At 35.4% G+C, this 24,078-nt stretch overlaps 1 protein-coding gene across 13 annotated transcripts in view; it reads right to left on the bottom strand.

Annotated features, from left to right (window-relative positions):
• Nucleotides 1-24,078, bottom strand: part of FOXP2 (forkhead box P2) — a 516,090-nt gene that overhangs the window by 316,857 nt on the left and 175,155 nt on the right. The window contains exon 4 of one of the 13 annotated variants that reach the window (XM_046670381.1): nucleotides 575-669. The exons of 11 other annotated variants lie outside the window; for them this stretch is intronic. The gene's annotated coding sequence lies outside the window, so the exon portion shown is untranslated. The remainder of the gene's footprint in view (nucleotides 1-574; nucleotides 670-24,078) is intronic. One more of the 13 variants, XM_046670380.1, reaches the window with a different exon arrangement.

The following is a 24,078-nucleotide window of genomic DNA, read 5'->3' as shown; positions in this document are numbered from 1 at the left end:
TAATGAAATCATTGGGTTTAAATGGTTTTATTTAAATAGTATTGGGAATGAAGGAGCAATTGCTAGAGTTTTTTGACTGAATTGACTAGACAGACTAGACACTACCAGTTGCTATTTAGATTCAGATGCCCAAGGTGATTGCTTTTTTTATTGTGAAAAACCTGCTGGAAAAAAAAATTAAGGCTGTGGATTCGAGGCAGAAACCAACTATTTCTGAAACATAAACTCAATTATATTCAATTACTACATAAAATATAAAATAGTGTAAGAATCCCCATCTTGTAAAGGAGGTTTGTATTAATCAGCTTGAATTCTAGGTAACCATAAACAAAACAGCATCTTACTCTGAGTACATTAAAGAGCAAAACATTCAAAAAAACAAAAACAGGAACTCTTTTTACACAAAGATGTGTAAATGAACACCGTCTCACAAACAGTTATGTACTCATAAAAAGGAATATATGACTTAAAAAGTTATACATGACTATAGCGAAGCAAGAATTTGCTACAGAAGAATCAAGAAATCTCTCCCAGGCCTATCATCTTAGAAGGGTTACAACTTGCTAACACTCACCCAGCTAATCCTGAAAGAAAGTAATGCTTCAGAAAACGTTCTGCATCGGACTCATGATGGGGGATCGTAGCAACAAACCAAACCTAGAAAAAAAACTCAACACATGAAAGAAACAGGGTAATTTTCATCAATTACATTCTTCCTTAATTGTCTATAATTTTAAAACCTCAAAAAAGAAAAAAAACTATGTTCATTATTATGTTTCTGAAGACTACAAAAATATTTAAATCATTCTTAATACACTAAAGGTAAAAGAGGGAACATTAAGATAAAGTTCACCTATCACATTGTCATAGACCATGCGACACGCTGTTTTGTTAAGTCAAAGTCATGCTCCTAGTTTCCAAACTTCAAATAACTGAAATACCACAACATTCATAAAACAGAACTGAGCTACTGGGAGTAAGAAAAAAATGCAAAAAGGTAGCAGACCTCAACAGCAGATAGTAAAATTAACATTTCAACAGCTCTTGCCTTTCATCTCAGTCTCTATAGTACGTTTTTTTCTGGAAAAGCTACGATTTAGTTTAGAAAGATGCAGAATTACATAAAACATCTGGAATATGGGACAAGAAATATTGGCTTATTATCCCTTGTGGACCCTCTCCATGAAAAATTTAATAGATCTGTTTTGGTAGTTTTAATCTCCAGAGCACCTCAAGCTATGTTATGGAAACATCATCTTGGTCATTTATATTAGAAAGAACACCTGGTGATGAAAGCAAATACACTCTCTTTTAAATTGTGAGTGCTTTTTCTTTAACCATCAAACTTTTCATCAAATAAGTATATAAATATATGTATGTGTGTAAACATTCTGACTAGATTTTAGTTTTTGCATCTTTATAATTGATAAGACTGTAATCTTGGTGAATTTACCAACAGCAGTCCTTTCATATGTTCTGCAAATCAATGATTTTGCCTCAACTCTGACATTTATTTATTGTATAATGCTGAGTACGTCACAGAGATTTCATGATGTGAACACTAAAATATCATTTACATTGGTCCTGGAAACAGACGACACTCACAATTATTAAAAATGAAGAAATATTTTTTGGTTTGACACATTTTCTTATTCCATAATAGTTTTTAAATAATAGTTTTAATATTTACTGTTAGTAATAAAATGATTTTTAGTTAATACTAAAATAATACTCACAGCTGAAAATAGTTAATAACTTTCAGGATTAAATGTTGTTATTGAAAAACTTACTGCTAGTAAAAATTTAATATTCAGAATGTGTGCACCTAAGGAAGATTGAACGATGAAGTCATTTGCCATGAGAATTTATAAAAAAAGTAATCTACAAAATTTCAGTGGTACATTCTTTCACTGTAAACGCATATTTTATTGTAAAATTTTAAAATTAAGTTTCAGCATAAGTATTTGCATATTAAAATTAGAAAAATTTCCACATAATTGAAAATATAATAAAACACTCTATTTTTATGTGATCTTTTAAAATTGGCACATTATACCATAGCTATGCTATTATTAATAACACTCAAAATATGTAATGGGCCTCTACATATTCCAATTAAAAATAGAAGTCCTTAAAATATTTGAGTATTTATAGTCTATAAAGATTTTCAGGGACATTTTTATTAATTTGACACAGATACGCCTTCATTTCTAATGTTACAAACCTGAATCATTTTAAATGCAATTAAAAGTGGTTATGAAAGAGTGTGGACTTCCTTGTGAAGTAGGAAATCACTCTTGTGATTAACATGCAAACGAGCTCATGCTGGCAGAATAGATTGGGGTTTTAAAACCCCAATTACTTTTGTATGATTATCTATTTACCAGTACACAGTCTATTTTCATTTTTCATCTAATACAAAATGGGCTTGCTTACATTTTTAGCACAGCAATTAATATTTACAATAATTATGACATCAAGCACTGCTGAGAACTCGAAGTAAATCATTTACCCCAATCTTTTATCTTTATATATGATTAATATCCTTTTATAATTTTATGTTGTATATGAGGTTACCACTATGCAAAAACCAAAATCAAGAACCACTTCCTTTTTTATTTTAGTTATAATACATGTTTTTGGAATATCAGTAAGATGACTACTGTTATAATATGAAAACCCAAATTTTTAAGTCTCGTGAGAATAATACGTAAAAACAGTTTAATTGCTCATAGTAAGAAAAATAAATACATATTGAGAACAATAAAAGGAGTCCTATGAATCTTTTCTTTTTAAAAGTAATAACACAATTCCAAACTTTCACTAACACGCTTTGATTCATACCTGCTACGTACTGCACACATACACATTTTTCCAGACTTCTAAAGAAAATTATAATGCATTAATGACAGGAACCATGGTAATGGAAAAAAGGTCACCCTCTCTTGAACACCTTCTGTTTTAAACCATTATATATAAAGACATTCGAGAAAGCAAAGAATTAAAAGCCAGCCTTTGTGCAACCCATTACTGAAATATTATAGAATAATCTATATCAAATGCAGAGGAACAGCAGATTCTTTTGGATCTAAATTAACTGCAGCCATAGAAACGCTTTTATGCTTATTATGTATCTGCATGTTGATTCAATTATTAAAAGAACACCTGACAGCATCAGACTTATTTAATTGAATTAATTAAACTGGATGAATAATCACTGAATTCCTTTTGTGTGAAATTTGTCCTGAAAAGTAACACTGGCATTTGGAAATTGCAAGTAATTTGCATGGTGAAATACAGTGAACATGGAAATCTCCTATTTCAGTATGCTGGGGTTCTTTTCTCCCTCTTCGCATATAAGACAAATGAACAGATTCTTGCAGTGGATATTTTCTCTTTTACAGTAAAGATTTATGAATACTTTTTATCAGTATATCATTAAGAAATTTTTCAACAATTTCCTCTATGTCACAATTTAAATTTTTCTCCTTTGGTGAAAAATATTACGCAAACTGTCACTTTCACAAAAGAGGTGATAGGACACCAATGTATCCTTGAAACTATAAGGTAAGAGAGACTTGTTTCAAGACGGATTACTAAGATAAGACACTTCGTATCTCCATAATAAGAATGCAACTATTTGTGTAAAGTTGGAAGTGAAAAACCATTCAAAATGATATCAGAGCACTTAGCTATCTTCCACACACATTTTTGTTGGAGGTATTTGTTTCTTTTATGATTAAAGGTTTAAGGTTTATGCACAGTATGTATAAGACTTATGGCATTTTATGAAGACAAATATTTGTAGTGTGTTTATATGCATGATGATTTTAGATATTCATTTTTAAAAGAATGACAGTAGGAAAACCTCCTACACATAGATTTTCCCTGAGTCAAGTTCAGAGATAAACTAAAAGGAACATTGTGCAAGCTCTGTTTTTTCTGTCAGATGAAAACAAACAAAACTGACAATATTTTAAAATATTCTCAAAGCACTCACTTGCTGCACTTCTAATTTCTGGCCATTAGCTTCATCATCACTAGGAAGCATCAGTTCATCTCCCTACAGCTTTGTATTTTTTCACCACACTCATGCCACTGAAATATCAATGCTTGGTTAATCTTTAAATATACACATCCACATAAGTTATACTTCAATATATATCACATCATGTTTTGATCAATCTTTTTCTTCTCTGTTGTGAATGGAAAATTATTGTACTTTCATACTTGAGATGATAATCACTTGATACCATTTTTGTCATTCTTGTTATTTAGGAGAGACTGTTTACCATAATAAACTATGGTATTTGAAATTACACACCATTTAACATCTACTTTCCTCAGATTAATGAACCATTTAAACATTCAGGTTGACCACACTTGAATTTTGTTCACTTTAAAATTATGCTTGATCCCTTCAACCTTTGATCCATGTACTTTCTTTGTATTAGCTTTATTTCTACACTTTCTTTGCATATTTCTGAGTGAATGGTCATAGCTACCACAGTTAAATCTTGTGTGTGATACAGGATTATTCTTCCAAAATAAAACTGAAATAGAAAATATGCTATTTATAAAAAATAATTCATAAAGCAACTCAAGTATTTAATGAAACTGCTTTCTGTTCTATTGAAATATCTAGCATTCTAGATAAATTGTTTCTTTGTGATCTAAATTGTAGACATGATAAATATACAAACTTTTACAAAATACTTTGTGGAAAATCTAACTCCGCTTTAGTATCTGTATTAATAACCTTAGTGGTTAGATTTTTATTTTACATAAATTATACAAAATACATTGGCATTATACCCCATTCTTAATACCAGTTTATTATAGCTTTATTTCATAATATTGGATGTGGAAATGGAAACAGTGCCATCATGTGATACTTTTCAGGGTACTTCACTTCTTATATTCTCAAAGTCTGAGCATACAGCCACTATAAAAATAAAGAGTTTGCAGAAAAGCAGAGAATGGCAATATATTTCATCACCCAGTATTTTGCAACCACATCCGTATTCATGCCTTTGTGTAAAAAATTAGGAACACCTTTTAAATCTTCAAAGATAAACATGTATAAAGTCAGTACTTGTATTTCTGTATATACATACACAAACACACAGACTCCCTTTATTAAAAATCTGCTAATTGTTTTTTCTAGTTCATAAAACCTTACACATTTAAAATCAATTTCAATTTTTAAAAATAAAAAAGGGTACTTCAGAAATGGACTAAATTCATTATTCTAATAACAAAAATCAGTAGTTATGGAGGGGAAAAATTGAGATGGAATGTAAATATCAACTCCAACCCAAATAAAACTTACGTCTAAAAATTGAACCCAGTTTCTTCATAGTTATTCTTTTTATTTCAGTCAAAGAACATAGATACTTTTTGCATTAACTTGAGAAGAACTAAGTACCAACATTAAAATGTTAGATTTGGAAAGAGTTACACTATTTGTTTAAATTTCAAAATCAGCTTTGAAAACTATGTTAAATTTATAAAACCATAATAATCATGCATAAATATGAAAATCTGCACTACAAATGATCCCTGCTCTATTTCTTATAATTCATTCTGTTACTGCCATTTTATTGAAAAACAGCTTTTTTTCCGTGAGAGGTGTAAATTAGGGAGGTATTCCCTTACTTTCCAGATTTATTCCATACAAATACAGAATTACATTTTAAGGAGAGGTGTGTACTGTTCAAACATTAATAGACACAATGTTAAGCCAGGATTAGAACATGAGCCATGAATCGATTCCTATCTATTAATTTTAATGACTCAGGGTGTGTCTACAGCACATTTCATTTTAGCGCACACACAATCCAAGGTATTTCAGTTTAAAATTTTTACCAAAAAGTGAGAAAACTAAACTATAATGCAAGATTTAAAAATACTGATGACTCTAAAAACTAGTTCTTAAATAATTATCCTGAATCAAATGCTTTTGCATATCCTTTATGATATACTGTAGCACAATACTTAAAATTTCACACAAAATGGATTTAATGAAAGAAGGGAGAAAAAGCTTGAGAAAACTTTTATTCACACAAGCATAAGTGCAGCTGTTTGTTTTTTGAATGGTGAAAACAACCTCTAATCACAGAAGCCTGAGGAGAACTTAATTACAGTCACTGAAAAAATAAAATGAGGAAAATTTTAGCAGTAGGAAAAAGGTAAAAGTAGATGTGACTTATTAAACTCTTTGGTTCTAAAAATTCCTCTTTCTTTTTTTTTTTTTTTAAAGATTTTATTATTTCCTTTTTCTCCCCAAAGCCCCCCGGTACATAGTTGTATATTCTTCGTTGTGGGTTCCTCTAGTTGTGGCATGTGGGACGCTGCCCCAGCGTGGTCCGATGAGCGGTGCCATGTCCGCGCCCAGGACTCGAACCAACGAAACACTGGGCTGCCTGCAGCGGAGCGCGCGAACCTAACCACTCGGCCACGGGGCCAGCCCAAAATTCCTCTCTTTCTAAACTAAACTAAAATGGAAGTTACTAATTGGTAAACAACTCATCAAATGAATAATCTCTTCTAGGAGAAGGGTGCTTTGGGGATTACCCTAAAACCTTTTATTATTGTTACCATTATTCTCTCTCCAAATAACTAGAGGCATGGACTCACTGGCAGGTTTTTATTTGGAAAGGTTACTATTCCTCTGAGAAGAGACCCTATTTTGTTTTTTCCAAAACTGGTTTGCAGACTTTTGGCTTTTGGTAGAAAGGAATCTTCAGTACCCTGATTGTGTTTCTTCATGAAATCTATCTTCCACAAATTCTTCAGTTCTTCCAACCTGCACTGATCCTGATCTTTTAATAGTTATTTCAGAGACATCAGGGACAGAAGACTTCTGACGGTTTTCAATAATGTAACGTTTTTCCTTCCAGGCTAAGATTTACCATTGATACTTCTATATTTTCAGCTGTAGAAGAAGAGCCAACATCACCACCTCTTTTAAACTCAGTCCTGACTCGTTTCACAAACCATAAAACTCTAGGAAACAGCATCAACAGAGTTATGAACTGGACAATGAACTTCACTCAACTCACCCATATTTTAAAGGTTATGTTAGAGTCTCAATTCTTTCTTCTAGAGTAGCAGTATTTGGAGTTAGGAGAAAGAAAATAAAGAGGAGTTGCTCAGAAAAGACAGAAAAAATATGTGAAAAATACTGATGTGTGAAGCAGTAATTTTCAATCACCCTTCAATGTACCAAGATATACCAACAGATGAAAAATTATAAATCAAGACATAAATTCTATTTTATATAGTTGTATCTTTAAACAACATTAAGAGCAATCCTCCCACCTGAAAAATAGTGATAGAACCCTACATAACAGCAATTTGGTACTGATCGTCCAAATCACCACAGTTTGTTACATAATTATAAACCCATTCCATGATGGAAGAAAAAATTAAATTATGCTTAGATTAATGTAACAAATTTTACTCTTCTAGAAGGGAAAAATAAATAACTTTGCCTACTAAATTATTTAAATAACAGTAAAAGTTTCATGTGTCCATATTCAGTTCATTAAATTTTACCTTCATCATTCCCAATTATTCTCTAAGATTCCCCACTCCCCCCAACACACACACTTACATGTCTACACATATAGGCAGAGATAGTAAACAACTGGGTGAACTTCACTGGGACTAATCAAAGTCGGCTGGCAATTTAGGAGGTGGGTATGCCTTTCTGTTAGTTAATACAGAGTTGTCATTTGTTGCACATACGATATGTGACTGTTGAAAATGTCAGAAAAGGACTTGATGCACTTATTCTAGTTAAGAATATTTGACATTTTATAAGAAAGTAACGTTATTCCTTGGAGAAAATGAACAAAGCCTTCCTAGCCTGAGTAGGTGACAAATTTTCTTCCACAGCCAATCCAGTGACCAATTCACATATTTCTTGACACAGAGTCAAGAATATTAACATTTATACATAGGGCTTCATCTTCATGCTTAATCTTAGCTATTATTACTGACATGCTCTTTAATTCTATAGTTATCTATACATATTGAAAGATCCTCTTTATATTTGATCACTATGACGTCTTTTCCTATTTTAACCATATTCCTATCACTTTAGCCTGAGACTACGTCAAGTAAGGGAATTCAAAAACACATTATAATAGGATATTATTACAGGTTCAGGTAGTATAAATATTTTATATTAATTATAAAACCAAATTATAATTCAAATGTATACTTTTTACAGTTTACAAATTATTTTTAATCCTTAAGAGACTTATTTTTACTATTTATCATAAAGTATTTGATAAGGTTGTGTTTTGCTGAGATCTGTATTCCAATTATTTAAATAACAATTGGTGACAATTTAATAAAGATATAACAAAGAGATTTCACATGGAGTTTAGTGCCACTCAAGGACTTCACAGGAAGAAAAGATGCAAAGGCAGGTCTCATTCAACAAGTTACAGGAGAAATTTGTAATTTTATTGTTAGATTCCTGGCATTCATACATCATATATCAAAGAGAGGTGTAGAAGGAACTTGAGATTAGGGGATAAAACATTTCATAAGTTTAAAATATTACCTTTCAAAGAGTAAATATGGTATATACAGAGGGCATTTGTACAATTAGAAGATAATTTAAAGACTTACACCAATTCCTTTTTTCAACATGTATTTACAAATATAAACTGTCTATTTTTTTTAACAACAGAATTACTTGACTTTAATATATCCAAAATTTCCACCGAACTGATCTTTAACTGATAAACCTCTGGGTAGTCAGTTACTTCAATCTGTCTTCAATAACGACATACTTAACTCTGAGGTCTGTTTCTGTCCAGTGAGACACTACAAGTAACAATTACAAAGGCACTGATTTCAAGGAGCCCATTAGTTTAGAAGCTCTGTCGGCCTCCTACTAGACTATAGTTAGCTTTTCTTTCTTAAGTTTGATTCCCATAGTGTGTCTTTTATAGGACACAATCAAAGCTAAACTAAAATGTTAAATAATGCCAGTCCTACATCCTGAGTCTCCTTGGCTTGTTCTAAAAAAAAAAAAAAAAAAAAAAAAAAAATCTCAGAAATAAAAAATGCAAAAAAGCTCCTCTTCATACTCCCATTAAAAAAATAATTATACATAAAGAAATGCCTCTGTACATCTAAATTTACCCTTTTGTCCCCCAGAGATAAAGACCATTAAGAATCTGAGTCATACTTTTCCCTTCTTCTTAGATTTAAACAGCTGGCAGTTGCACAAACATCTCTGTAATATACATTCACAAGAACACACATATACAATTTTTTTTCTAAAATATAACCTTGTCTTTTTTGTGTGTGTGGAGGAAGATTTACCCTGAGCTGACACTTGTTGCCAATCTTCCTCGTTTTGCTGGAGGAAGAGTTGCCCTGAGCTAACATGCATGCCAGCCTTCCTCTATTTTGTATACTGGTCACCACCACAACATGGCCATTGACGAGTGGTCTAGGTCCACACTTAGGAACTGAACCCAGGTCATCAAAGCAGAGCAAACCAAACTTAACCACTAGGCCACAAGGTCAGTCTCTAATCTTGCTTTTTTTACTGGACAACTGTAATATGTAATAGAAGTATTACTTTTTTTAAAAAAGGCTGCCAATTATCATTCACTGTTGATGAGCATTTAGATTGCTTCTGTTTTTGTTATAATAAACAATTCTATACTCTTGCCTATACAGCTATCCTAATTTATTTGGTTTGGGGGGGGGGGGCAGGGAAAATATCGTCAGAAATTGTTGTAAAATTTATTCTTTCTTCCTTATATAAAAAGCATATCTTTATTGACAATAAATAACTAATATGAATGGCTGTCCTCAAAGCTAATTCGTGTACTTCTAATAATTTGCTCTCCTATGGGTTACTTTATGTTTATGATTCATGTAAGTCTCTTCAGAGTTGCAAAATATTTCCTTCTACCATTCTGCCAATACTTCAAGCACAGATATTCATACAGACAAATGTAGATTCACACAGTATTTTTCCTTCAGCTATAAACTTTAGTTAGCTTCGCCATGTTTCACATATGCCTCAAGTCGGAATGAAACTTTTTAATGGTAAAATGTAAGTTGCTAGACAAAGAAACAGATGCACAAATAGCCATCTTAGGTTAAAGTTTAAGTCTAATCATGGTTTGAAATGAGTAATGTGAAAGCATAAAAAGCATGACATATAGATAACAGCTACTAAAATATTATCAGAGAAAATTATATCCATAGGCTTGAATCAAGAGTGACAAGAACTATTCATTGTGATGAATTAAACCAATAAAACTCAGTTAAACTGAAACAGAAAAATTCTCCATACACAACTATAACAACCTAAAAGAAAAACTGAAAAAATTTTAAAAATTAAATTCAAATAATGAAAGATAGTGCACATCCCACTATTATATATTTATATAAAGTGAAAGAGGTAGGTCTATGCTCATGAAATATGTTTTCCCAGAAAACTGACTTTTAGTATCTAACTAGAACTATGCTTTAATTTATTCATCTTCATGGGGAATAAGGTGCTACAAGTTATTTATTTTTCCAAATAACTAAAAGCAAACGCCATTCAATCAATACACAATCTAGTTTTTCACATATGTCAAAAATATAAGGTTTCTGTTCTGTAGGAGTGTTTAAATCAACGGAAGCTCATGATTTACAATCAGTTTACTGACATTTAGTTCCTTTCTCTCCCAAGGTGTACACACACACACACACACACACTTGATCTCTTCCCACTATTTCATGGTGGTCAATACAACGTCCTAAAAGAGCGATTCTTCAGGGTCACTGATGTGCAAGGTACTCACCATGCACCGAATGAACCCTGAGACTATATCGTGGTTAGACTGTGCATTATTTCAAGGAATTTTAAAATGTTATTTCCCATGATCTGAGGCTATCACTTTTTGCTACGCCCATCCAACCTGGAATTCGATGGGCATGGTCTAGGAAGTCAGATAGACAAGGCACAACGAGGGGTAAAAGGAACAGAATCTAAGACATGAATTCAAGTCTTTCTGTATTTTTTGTTTGTTTGCTGGCTTCTGAGTTCATAGTTGTATTCTAATTAGTTCAAGTGCCTTAAATTTTAACCTCAAGGTATAAGGATTATTATCATTATTACATGTCCAAAACTAAAAACAGAATATAATGAACAGAAAAGAAAATACAAAGTAAAACAACCTGTTATAAAATGTAGTTTAGACCTATATAAATCAGGAAAAACTTAATTCTACTTTTTATGCGTAATAACTCTGAGTCAAAACACTTATTAAATGATGACTAAGTTTAATAAATTAAATCATAGTTTGTTGGACTAGATGAGAATTTTAGTGCTACTTCATTTGTTCATTCATTCATGTATCCATTTATTCAATCAACAACTATCTGAATAACTGTGTGCCAGTACCGTTAAGTATCTAGATGACAGAAGGGGAATGGACACAGTCAGCATGTGTGGACAGAAGTATGTAGACAAAAATTAATAATCACAGAAATATACAATTGCAAACTGTGATGAGTGACGTGAAGGGAAAGTGCAGGATGTAGTACCACACATCAGGGAGAGAATGAAGTCCGTGATGTCAGAAGCTTTGTAGAGCAAGTGAATCTCTGAGCTTTGACCCAAAGGATGAAAGGGCATCCATAAGGCAGCTGTGACGTGCAGGGGAGAGTAGTCCATCCTTATGTGAAGCCCCTGAGCAGGGATAGAAATGTAGGCCATCTGAAGCATTCTCTATACAGCTTAGTAAAAACTGCTACCCAGGGGCTGCTCCCGTGGCCGAGTGGTTAAGTTTCATGCTCTGCTTCAGCAGCCTGGGGTTTGCCGGTTCAGATCCTGGGCCTGGACCTACGCACTACTCATCAAGCCATGCTGTAGTGGCATTCCACAGAAAAGAGCTAGAACAACTTAAAAGTAGGATATACAACTACGTATGGGGCTTTGGGGAGAAAATAAAAAAAGAGGAAGGTTAGCAACAGCTGTTAGCTCAGGGCCAATCTTCCTCGCCAAAATAATTCCAAAAACTGCTAACATATTATCCCTTACTTTTTTTGATACATTAAATACAGGTGTCCTAACCTGTTCAGTAGGAAGATAAATTGCTTAAAAGTAAGCATTATTTAAATGCTTCTTCAAGTTTTATCTGTAGATATGGTAGGTGATTAGAAATAACTGCTCTGAATATTTTCGTGAAAATGATTATCATGGCCAGGCTCAGAGAAAAAGGTGTGGTCTATCTTTACCTGAAAAAAGACCATATAGAAGAATGCACCACAGTGTGCCAATCGAATTTGCCTTTATGACTTACCTACAGACACTAGAGAACGAATGTTGGGATTCTCAAATTCCTTGCAATGAGCCCATATTCTGCACGTCCTGAAACAGGCACCAGCTATCACAGCAGGAGTCACAGATAGCACAGAGATAAACTTCAAGGCCTTAATTTCTAATCATCTCCTTTGGAGTGAATTCTGAAATGCTTTTGCAAAAGACTCACTCTTCGCACTCATCCTTTCTAAACCCATTCTCATGACTAGGGGGGGTTGGGGCCATCTATTCAGACAGGGGTCTGATTTAGGCACGTTAATTTACAGAAACCTCAACTTTACATTCTCTCTAGATAATCCGTCTGAGCCACAGCTGATTTCTGAACCTCACGTTCTTGCCAAAGAGTACAAAGTCTGTACTCTTTGCTATCTAATCCTTATCAAAATTCTAGTGGAAAGAAATAATATTTATGTAGGATTGCCTAAATGACATACAGTGCATCCAATACTCAGGCCAGTTAGTCTAAATTTTACATCTCAATCTGACCAGACCATGAAAGAACTAATTCTAACTACAAATGTAATGCTTTAGCACCTCTTAAAATTGCTGTTATTGAACTTCACATTGGAGTTATCTATTTGGTATATACTGACATGTATCATAAGAAATGGCTTTATCGTGTTTATTATAGGGTTACTGCTCACCCACTATATTACACAGTGTGCCTTCACGAGAACTATGAGAAAATTCCTGCAGGTCTAAAGTATCTAGAAAAACTATGATTCCTACTAGAAACTGTTGCTTTTTTTTTTTTAATTTCTATAGATAACACTCATCTTACAGCTGAGGATGCTGTTTCCTTTAATTTAGCTGCTAAATAGATCAAAGGTAGATTTGTGGCCAATCCAAGCAACTGAACAAGCCTATACAGAAAATATTTCTGTGAGCTAATCCTACTATTGCTTTATTCTTTTCCTCCTATATTTCCCCTCACATTGATTCTATCCATTGTTTATAATCATGCTTTTCAATTGACTAAAATCTTCCTGAAGTGATGGAACATATGAAATCCTATAACTCTTTAAGAGTTTAAGTTTATTTATTTATTTATTTATTTATTTATTTATTTTTTGAGGAAGATTAGCCCTGAGCTAACATCTGCCGCCAATCCTCCTCATTTTGCTGAGGAAGACTGGCCCTGAGCTAACATCTGTGCCAATCTTCCTCTACTCTGTATGTGGGATGCCTCCAGAGGACAGCTGATGAGTGAAGTAGCTCCATGCCCAGGATTCGAACCTGTGAACCCCAGACCACCGAAGCAGAACATGTGGAACTTTAACCATTCGGCCATGGGGCCAGTCCCTGAAAATATTTATAGACTGTTTGTTATAGGTGTTAATTTCAAAATGTTTTTTAATGTTAACTAATTTTATCTGTGCATAATGTTGAATACCTGGAAGTTTAATGTAAAACGTATAAATCTCTTGTTGCCAATGAATTTTATAATCCATGATAAAAGGATTACTAGCACAGATAAATAGCAAAGAGCAGATTTTTAAAAAATTAATATGAAAATTTTCCTAAACAAATACATTGATATAATATAAAGAAAAAATGAGTATAAAATATCATTTTTGTAATCAGATTTAGTTATTAAATCCCATTCATACACAATGGTGACAAGAAGAATTGTTTCTTGTCTTCCAATTATTGGGACGAGCTAATATCTTGAAAGTGGGCAGATCTCAGATGCAACTAGAGACAAAGGAAGGGATGGGAAAATGCATTGGAGGATAGGAGAAAAAAGACTCATCAATATCAGCAAGGAAAAATCGAATAAAAAGCATGGAAGAGGGAGGCCTGATGAAATGCAAATCCACGTTTCCCCAAGAAGTAAAAGTAAGAAAGTTTGAAATGCGCAGAAAACACAGATAAACAAACAGTGAACATAGGTTAGTTCAAAGAGAACTGAGCGTGGTTTCAAAGAGAACTGAGCGTGGTTTCTGAACATAAAGAGAGACTGGGATATGGCCAAAGAAGTGAAGAGAAGAAACACCTTTCAAAGAAATATTAAGAAAAAGTGAAAGCAAGGAGTTGTAGTGGGAGAATCAGAAGGATTTATGATGCTGAATTTAAAAAAGCGAAGGTTCTAGTGACAAAATTTCCAACAACATATTCTATGTGTAAAGATTGTGATGAGGCCAAAATGACAAACTCTTGCTTTGAAAATCAAACATATGGTGATACAGAAATAACCTTAGTTCCAAAATATTGATAGGCATAAAGAAGGACGGGATTTTTAAAATTAAAAGTATAGAGTTCTGCACTTTGAAGAATACTCCACCTCTAACATATAACTTCTAGTTTTAATCTAGAAAAATGATGGAATTTTTTAGTCTGTTTCCTAGTTGTAACAGCTGTGAAACGACTTGAGACAGCAAAATGCTAAATAAAGATAAATTCTAAAAATAACAACAGTGTTAGAATTTTTATATTGCACTTGTTCCTTAGAGGAAAATTATAAGTTCTTTGATGGTATTTCACATTGTTTAAATAAAACTGACTTACAAGAATACTGAAATGTAATTCTTTTTGAATGGCCAATTGGTAGGAAAATAAGAGTTTCTTCTAAAAATGAGTAATTGAATAAACTGGAAAATTAGAGGGCATTTCCTTTTTCAATGTCCTATCTTTGTGGGGGACAAATTGTTGCAACTCTTGCTTAGAATGATTCCCTTTTCCTAACGAGGAGAAGACCTTTCGGCAACCCATTCTTTCACTGGATACACTTGTGTCACGGATAAATCTATTACGCATCCTCCCTCTCTCCTTTATACTTCAATAATAGATATGAAATTCATTTCCTCTGTCCCTGTAAAACGAATGGATTTCTCTGTGCAGAAAACCAATGGGAAAGAAGATTTCACAATGTTTCCTAGTATCACAAAGGCGATGCACTGCTGTGCTGATTTTAGTCTGAAGCAGATAAACTCAAATTATAGTTTAACCTCCGGTAATAGGAATGATTCCATTTTGAAAATATTTGTTGTAAAATTAAAATAGATAATGGATTGTAATTGCTTGAAGAGAGGCACTGATGTGTTTACACTCACTAGGGAGTACAGTCATAGATGGTGAAAACGTGCCAAAAAATCACATACATAGACATGCCTTGATATATAGAAATAAACACTCTATGTGACCTAATAAATGCAGAAGTTAATTTTGATTGAATATAAAATACGCAACAAACTAAATAAAAGATATTGAGTTAGACAGAAATCTGCCAAAGAACTCATGTCTTTCATACATACAAGCTCACTATGATATCTATGACAATAAAAGTTAATTTGGCTTAATAGGAAGTCAGATATGACGAGCAGCCACACATAATCTAAATCTTTCTTACACACAAGCACACATGTATGTCATACGACAAAATAATTTTATAAGAACACACAATCAAAACAGTACATGAAACACAATGCCACACAAACTTAATTTCTAATGAATCCTACATTTAACTATCTGACACTGACAAATGGGAATACCAGTTTTGTAAAGACAAGGTAACCACTCTCCTTAGAATGGGTCCTCTAGCCTTAGCAAGATCTGGTTTCAAATACAGGCTTCCACTCCTTAAAATCTGTAGATTTTTGACATTTTACTTAATCTCTCTTTGTCTCAGATTTCTTGTCTATAAAACTGAAAAGAAAAATACACATCTAATAGAGTTATTGTTAAGATTTAATGAGATCATATGTACTTTAATGTTCTATGTCTATATGGTAGGGACAAAAACAAGATTTTTGTACAGTAATTCCCTGAAATTCTTATGTCATTTATTTTTAACTAATAATAAAATCAGCAACATATAGCAGTCAGAGTGCATGGGCTTTGGAGACAGAAAAGCCTACAGACTAAGCCTGGCTTTCCCCACTTACCAGCTGTGCAGAAATTACTTAACTTCTCTGAGTCTTAGTTTTCTCATACGTAAATTGTGGATAAAGTACTTATTTTGAAAATTTTTAAGGAAATTTAAAATGAAATAATGTAAACAAAAAAGTACTGGAATGAATGCTCAATAAATTTTAATCTGTTTTGTGTACATGGCATTGAGACCCTACCAGCTTGCAAAAGCATCTTGAGAGTCAAAATTATTTTATACATTTCTCTATTAACCATCGTACCATACATGTGCGCTGAGAAAGGACGTAGAGAATAATGCCCAAGAATTGTGAGATACTGCTCTAAGGATTGATTTGTTACAGAATTTCTGGTGAAGTAGAATGAAAGCTATTTTTAAAGAGAAAATTTCATTTAAAAGTTACCAGATATTCATGGTTGCACCAACAGCAAGGCTCCTTGACACTCACCCTCCTTTAAGATTGTTTTGTGGGAGGAGGGAAGCCATCAGCATCTCCCCTTTGTCACACAAATGTAGAACAGATAGTCTTTCCTTGTCTGGAGAAGTTCAAACAGTGGTGAAATAATGCAAAGCAAATTATTCACCTTAGAATTTTCAATCTTATATTTAATAAAGTAAGCATTGCCCTAAGAGCACAGCAGTCTCTAGGAGGTGGAGATCTTTAGATCACTGGTGAAGGTTGGTTTGGCCCTTCCTTTTTCCTTCCCCATGCCTTCTGCTTCTCCTATGCTCTAAATTTGCCAGAAGCTACAAATGTTCTGCTCTCTCAGAGTGGGGCTGGACAAGCTGTGGCCTCTGTGCAGACAGGAACTCTGCATTTTGTGTGAGTCTGATAAGATTGTTCAAGGTAACCTGAGAACAGGGCCTGGAAGGTGCAATAAGCAGCTACAAAGACAGACCTGTGGAACAGCTGAGCTGAGGACTCATGAGAGACCTTCAGAGTGACTCCTCAAACATTTTGAGGCTATATAAGTCCTTCCTACTACAGAGGATGGAATGATTAAATAACTAGAGAGTTTTAGGCCCCTAAATCTTGTAGGCTCCTGTAAATCAGTGTTGAATGTGGTACGAGGAATATGAAGGCTAAACAAGGAAGTCACAAACATGGCAAAATTGGAGCAGGGAAATAGAAAAAAAACAGACACGTGACTTAAGCAGTGAGTAGTTCTACAGTAGTGGCAGCACATACAAAATGCCACAAGAACACAAGTGGTAGGGATAAATTTTACCTGGCTGCAATCAGGGAAGACCTCAAAGAAGAGGTGACTTTTAAGTAGTGTTTTGAAGGTTGAAGTGATAAAGAGAAGATGGAAAGAAGCAGCAAGATTTTCCTGGCATTGAAATTAAATGCAAATTCATGGAATGGCATGATGTATTCAAGAAACAATGAGTAATCCAATGCAAGCAGTATACAGCCAACAAAACAGAGGTGACATAATTGAAAATAAAGGGAGCAGAAAGCTCAAAAACAGTGACTCGGGCCGGCACCCGTGGCGCAGTGATTAAGTTTGTGTGCTCCACTTCAGTGGCCTAGGTTTGTGGGTTCAGATCCCAGGCGCAGACCCACACCACTCATCAGCCATGCTGTGGCAGCAAACCACATATAAAGCAGAAGAAGACTGGCACAGATGTTAGCTCAGGGCTAATCTTTCTCAAACGAAAAAAAGAAGAGAATTAGCAACAGATGTCAGCTCCGGGCTAATCCTTCTCAGCAACAACAACAAAAAACAAAACAGTGACTCAAGGAAGTATGTATTATGAGACCAGCAACTCATGATCAGATGCAAGTCTTGGACTCAAACTGCCCAAGACACTGAACAGTCTCCTGGTGATCTCAACTCACTCTTCTACTGAACAGGAAAAAATAGGATGTTTTTATCTAGAATTTGAAATGTTCACCAGTGACAGAAACAAGCAGATTTTTCAGGGACATCTAAAGGAATGTTAAAAATTCCAAGTTTAGGCTCTGCAGAACAATAAATTAGTAAGTGAATACCTACAAAATAGAATTCAAAGCGTACAAATTGGAGTCATCTATATAACAATGCCCAATTAATTCAGTATAAATCCAAATACACCAGCTGCCAGGAACCAAAATAACGAATGCGCAGGGTTTTTTTTATTGATTTTCTTACTAAAATGAGCATATGTTTTGGCAAGACGAAGACAGTCACTGTGCTAAGCAGAAGATATGATGTGGGGGCAAGTGCTAGGAATTTTCACCTGAATACTTCAACTGGAACTTGAATCATGAGTAGGATTCACATGGGTCTAGATCCAAGAGAACTATTTCAGAAGAAAAAAAAAAAAAAACCCTAAGCCTCCGCCCTACCCCAAACAACTTACACTCCAGTGGGTGAAGACAGTTATCAAAATTTAAAAATCGTAAATTTTATAGTACATTAAAAGGTGGTAAATGTTATGGGAAAAATTAGAGAAGGATGAGGGTGATCAGCCAATGAGGCAGACTTGTAGACTCGCAGATTTAAATAGGATCGTCAGGGCAGACCTCACTGAGGAAGTGACATTTAAGCAAAGACTTGAAGGAGGTGATGGAGTTAACCATGTAGCTACCTGGAGACCCAGGCAGAAGGAACAGTCACTGCAAAGGCCATGAGGCAGGAATATGCCTAGGGGGTTTGAGAAACAGCAAGGAGGTTCACGTGGCAAGAACAGAGTGAAGAAAAGGGAGGGTAGTAAGATACAAGATCAGAGCTCAGATTGTATAGGTTTGGAGACTATTTTCCAGTTTTAAGAAAACAGTAGCAGAGCCTGGGGCAAAAGCGGAGGGGGGTGGAGGGTTTTGAATGGGGAAGTGCATGATCTGATTTGGGTTTTAAAAGTCTCTCTCTAACTGCTATGCTGAAAACAGACTATAGGGGATCAAGCATGGGGTTAGACAGACTCCAAGGCAATGGTGAAAATAAAGATGATGGTGGCTTGGAACAGTGTGGCAGATGTGGAGATAGTAAGATGTGACTGAAATCAGCATATATTTTAGTGGAGCCCACACAGAGCCAAATTTACCTATACCGTTTATTTTTAAAAATTCATTCACTACTTCCATTCATTTAATTACATTTAATTAACTGTCAACCATGTACTAAGCATTTATTATGAACAAAGCACTGTGTGGGTTAAATGTTATCCCACAATTTTAGACTGTCACTGTGTCATTTACCCTCTCTACTTTCTCAAGTTCACTCACGGTAATAAAATATCTGAAGCTACTGGTTTCAATCTATTGCTTACATTCAAATACATCTACCATCAGGCCAAGATAAGATGAGCTACAGATCTAACGACAGTCCCTGAACAGATAAACCATTGCGACAACCAGTAGAATTGGGAAAAGAGGAGGAGAAACTCATTAGGTGCCCAGAACCCTGGGGAAAGATGAAGGATGGGGGGAGGGGCAAACAATGAAAAACTATAATTTCAATTTAGGAGTCATCAGACATAAATAGTTGAAAACTCTTCTTTCTCTTCCCCAGGAAAAATTAAACTAAACTTGAAGAAGAAACGGCATATCCTTGTCCTAATATTGAGAGTAAGATAGGAGCACAGATGCCCAGGACAGTCCTGTGGGTGGATCCGGAAGGTACTTTGAAATGGGATCAAGTGCTTAAATCGGTTGCTAATGACAAAATGATGTTTATATTATTTACAGGGCAATTTATTTCTTTAGAGGGAAAACGATAACTTTTTTAATCAAAAATGTTTTAATCAGGAGGTTTTTGGCATCACTAGGCTCCATGTCCTTACTTAACAAGACTCTAAAACAGCCCCCTGCTGACTTTCTGACCTCATCTCCTACAGTCCTGGCTCACTCTGCTTCAGCAACACTGGCCCCTTCACTCTTCTCAGATCCTTAAACACGTAACTCTCCTCGGTTTTTGCACCTACAGTTCCGTCTCTCTGAAGTGCTCTCCCCTCATATACTCACAGGACTGGCTCCCTCATTTACTGCAGGTCTCTCCTACAAGGCCATCATAGCAGTAGGCCTTCCCAGACCACTTTATATAAAATAAGTCTCTTGACGTCAGTCTCTATCGTTTTTTCCTGCTTTATTTTTCTTTACGGCACTTATCATCACCTGGCACGTTATTCACTTTTAAAAAAATTCCTGTCACTTCAATGAAGGCAGGGACTTTGTTTTGGTTACTCTTATATCCACAGCGCCTGTCACACTGTATATGCTCAGTATATACGCTGAATAAATGTATTAGTCAAGAGCATGATGTTGGGGAATGGGGGTAATGTGTATTTTGATAAAGCATCTTTAATATTTATATGTATGTGTGAGAGTATATATATAATACATACACAGTTATTCCTCATTTTCCACAGATTCCACATTTTCAAATTCACCTAAGTGCGAAAATTTATTTGTAACCCCAAAATCAATACTCAGCACTTTCTCAGTCCTTCATAGACGCGTACGGAGCAGCAGCAGATTTCAGTCTCCTGACACACACGTTCCCAGCTGAGGTCAAACAAGGTGACACTCTGCCCTCTGGTTTCAGCTCTCATACTGTAAACAAAGGTCCTTCTAGCAGTCTATTTAGCGCCATGTTTGTACTTTTTGTTGATGGCTTCACTGTGCGCAAACAGCCCCCAGGTATAGTGCGGCAGTGCTGTCTAGTGCTCCTAATCACAAGCAGTCTATGATGCGCCTTAGGAAGAAATATGTGTGTGTTAGACAAGCTTCGTCCAGGAATGAGCTATGGTGATGCTGACCACGAATTCAATGTCAATGAATCAACGATATATACTAAATAAAGTGTTTTCAAACAGAAACATGAATAAAATAAGGTTACGTATTGATCACCTGATGAAAATGTTGTGGCCAGAGGCTCACAGGAACCTAACCTTGTATTTCTCCTAGGAGCAATGGTTCAGTATTTGCTAATTCAGTGTTTGTGGTGATGTTATAGAACATAATTATTGTGAATAATGAGAATTGACTGTATTTACGTATGTGTGCATAGTTTTGTTTTTTTGTTTTTTTATATACAAACTACAGAAAGGAAAACTCAAAAATTTTCCCTCTGGTAGGGGTTAAGGATCACTCCCTCTAGTCAAGAATATAATCTTCCCAGGCAACAGCATGGTTGACATTCATGTTAATGACGTGGTTCCATCAATTGAAAGTGGCTGCATAACTGAGGTCTAATGGAAAGAACAGAAGTTTAAGAACCAGATAAGTCTAAGTTTAAAAGTTAAGGGAAACACTTACTAGTTGAGTGGGCTTTGGCAGTACTTAAACTTTATGCCCCTCAGATTCCTCTTTTATAAAATGGGTGCTCATGACTATTAAATTAGATAAACCAGAAAATGTCCCTAATACAGTGCCCAAATCATTTTACTTGCTTAATGAACTTAGCTTCCTTTCGTTCTCTCTTAAGTGCCCAGGGAACTGCCTATAAAATTCCCAGAGGGGAAATTTGAACAAATTAAGCCTCAGCAGTTTGGGAAAAAGCCACTACAAAGACAGTGTTGATAACTTGGGTTAACTTTGTTTAATGTTAGAAAGGCAAAATATATGTACTTTGCTGACAAAGACACTTGTCACATTTTTGTGGCAACCGTTAGGATGCTTTTATTAAAGGTAATGCTTTTCTTTGGAACCACGTTTTTTTCCTTTCAGAAGTAAGCAGTAATGCATGAGAGAAATTAAACAAGTAGACATCTATATAACCACTGCACATGAAACACAAAAGGCAACATTACTTTATCCATGTCCCTAATAGTTGTAGTACAATATCGAAGCCAAACCCTACAAAACATACATCTGTTGATAATAATGAAGTAGACAATACATTATTAATAGAAACAGTCTTGTGATTTGATAGACATACTCTATCAATTGTCAAAGCAACCTCTCTTCATATTTACAATGTGGTCATCTATTTATGCATTTATTCTGCAAGTACTTATTAAGTACTCACCATGTACCAGCACCAGCCTAAATAAATACCAGGGATACAAAGGCGAATATGATATAGCTCTTAGCCTCAAACTTCCATTTAGTCAAAGACACACAGTCATTTTATACAAAACTGTACCTAGTTTTATAACACAATTTCATAGGCTTGCACATCCAATGAGACTACCTGAAAAGTGCCCAGTGGAGATTGCTCAAGCGGTTCAGAGCACTGCAGGCCTCTGGTCCACACACTCCCCATGCTGTCTGAAAGGAGTAAAGGAGCCTCAGGGTCCTCTCTATTCAAATGCAAACGGTACATTCAGGAGCCAGCTAGCCTGGTTCTAGCACCATCTCAGTTCTACGTGAACAAGTGGCAGCTACTCCTTTGGAGGAAACTTTCTCCCCAACTCCACCACCCAAAGTAAAGTTGCTCCCCAATGGTTTCCTCCATTCACAGTGGTTCCCCTAAATGCCTCCACCTGCTTCACTGAAACTTTGGCTAAATAGAAACGTGATGATGTTCCTTAGGTTAGTGCTGCTTAGTCACTCTGCTCAGTGAGCATAACTCAAGGCAGTCCTTGTAGCCCCAACCAAAACTCCTTTTGATGAATCACACTATATTTTTACTAAATCTTGGACTGTTGTCAATGGCCCAGCTGGATGGCCTACCATTTGGAAGACCACAGATTCGCAGACTAAAGACATCTACCTCTAGGGCTGCAAACCACGGGAAAGAAATTGTGGCTGCTCATCAGTCTGGGTCGCTCCTGTAGAGGCCCACAGCAAGAGCCCATGTTCTGTTGAAATCAACTGGAATCAAGACACTGATCAAGCCTGCCCCGGAGAGATGACCACCATTGCTACCTGGATCCATCATCATACCAGACATGGCAGTGTATCCACCTCATAAACTGGGCACACAATAAAGGACTCTCTGTTTCTGATGCAGAAGCTACTCCTCCTGCATGCAAGACTTTCAACACTGGCCACAAGTTGGTTCATTGGTGTCGTGGTACAGGAGGCCACATTTCACGTAGCATGAAAACTAACAAGTTAGCCAGTTCCAAGCTCCAATTTCCATGGAGTGATATGAAGAGGGCCAAGTGACCACTGTATACACAGTGGTCATGTTATAGGATAAGATTCTAAGCTTAGGGAACCTCGATATTTTATAATGGGAATTAAGCCTGTCCCAACTTTATCCCAGAGGGATACACTGTCTTTATTATAACGGACAGTGAACAAACCTACTCTCTGCTCCTGAGGAAAGCTATATGTCTATCTTCCAAGACAGATCGCTATATGAACACTCTTGAAGAGATGTTCTGAAACAAAAGAGCAGATAGTTCCTTTGTTCACAAGATATGTAAAAATGCAAGAGAACCATGGAAAACCGTTTCTCAACAGCACTGACTCCACCTGCTCCTGGTAAACTGACTATATTGAATCTTTGTCCCTCTCCCAGGGCTACAGTTCGTACTCCACTGCTGTTGACACTTTTTCAGATTACAGTGGCATTGTTCTAATCAGCCAACTCTGGCCACACTATTGTGGCCCTTGAAACCTAACTATGTCATATTTCAGATTCTGGACCATCTACAGTCTGACAACAGCGTATCTTTTTATCACAAAGGTTTCCCAACAATAAACTGAAAGCCAAGTTATTTGATGAACAGTCCACGCTCTCCACTTCCTAAGGAATCTGAATTGTCGGGGACTGGAAAGCCTTCTCAAAAAGCAATTCAGAAAGATTTCTGATCCTATCTCCCTCGTCTCCTCTTGGTCCCCACACCTTACCAGGGCAGTTGGTTACTAACTGCAGCTATACCCAACAAGGTTTATCTCTTGGATAACGATCAGGATGAAAGCGGTGAAGGTTATATAGACCTATTTTGGATTCTATTCTGACCATCCCTAGACATGACA

Source organism: Equus quagga, chromosome 8 (assembly GCF_021613505.1).
Source record: "Equus quagga isolate Etosha38 chromosome 8, UCLA_HA_Equagga_1.0, whole genome shotgun sequence".
Taxonomy (NCBI): Eukaryota; Metazoa; Chordata; class Mammalia; order Perissodactyla; family Equidae; genus Equus; species Equus quagga.
This window is presented reverse-complemented; position numbering and strand designations above follow the sequence as displayed.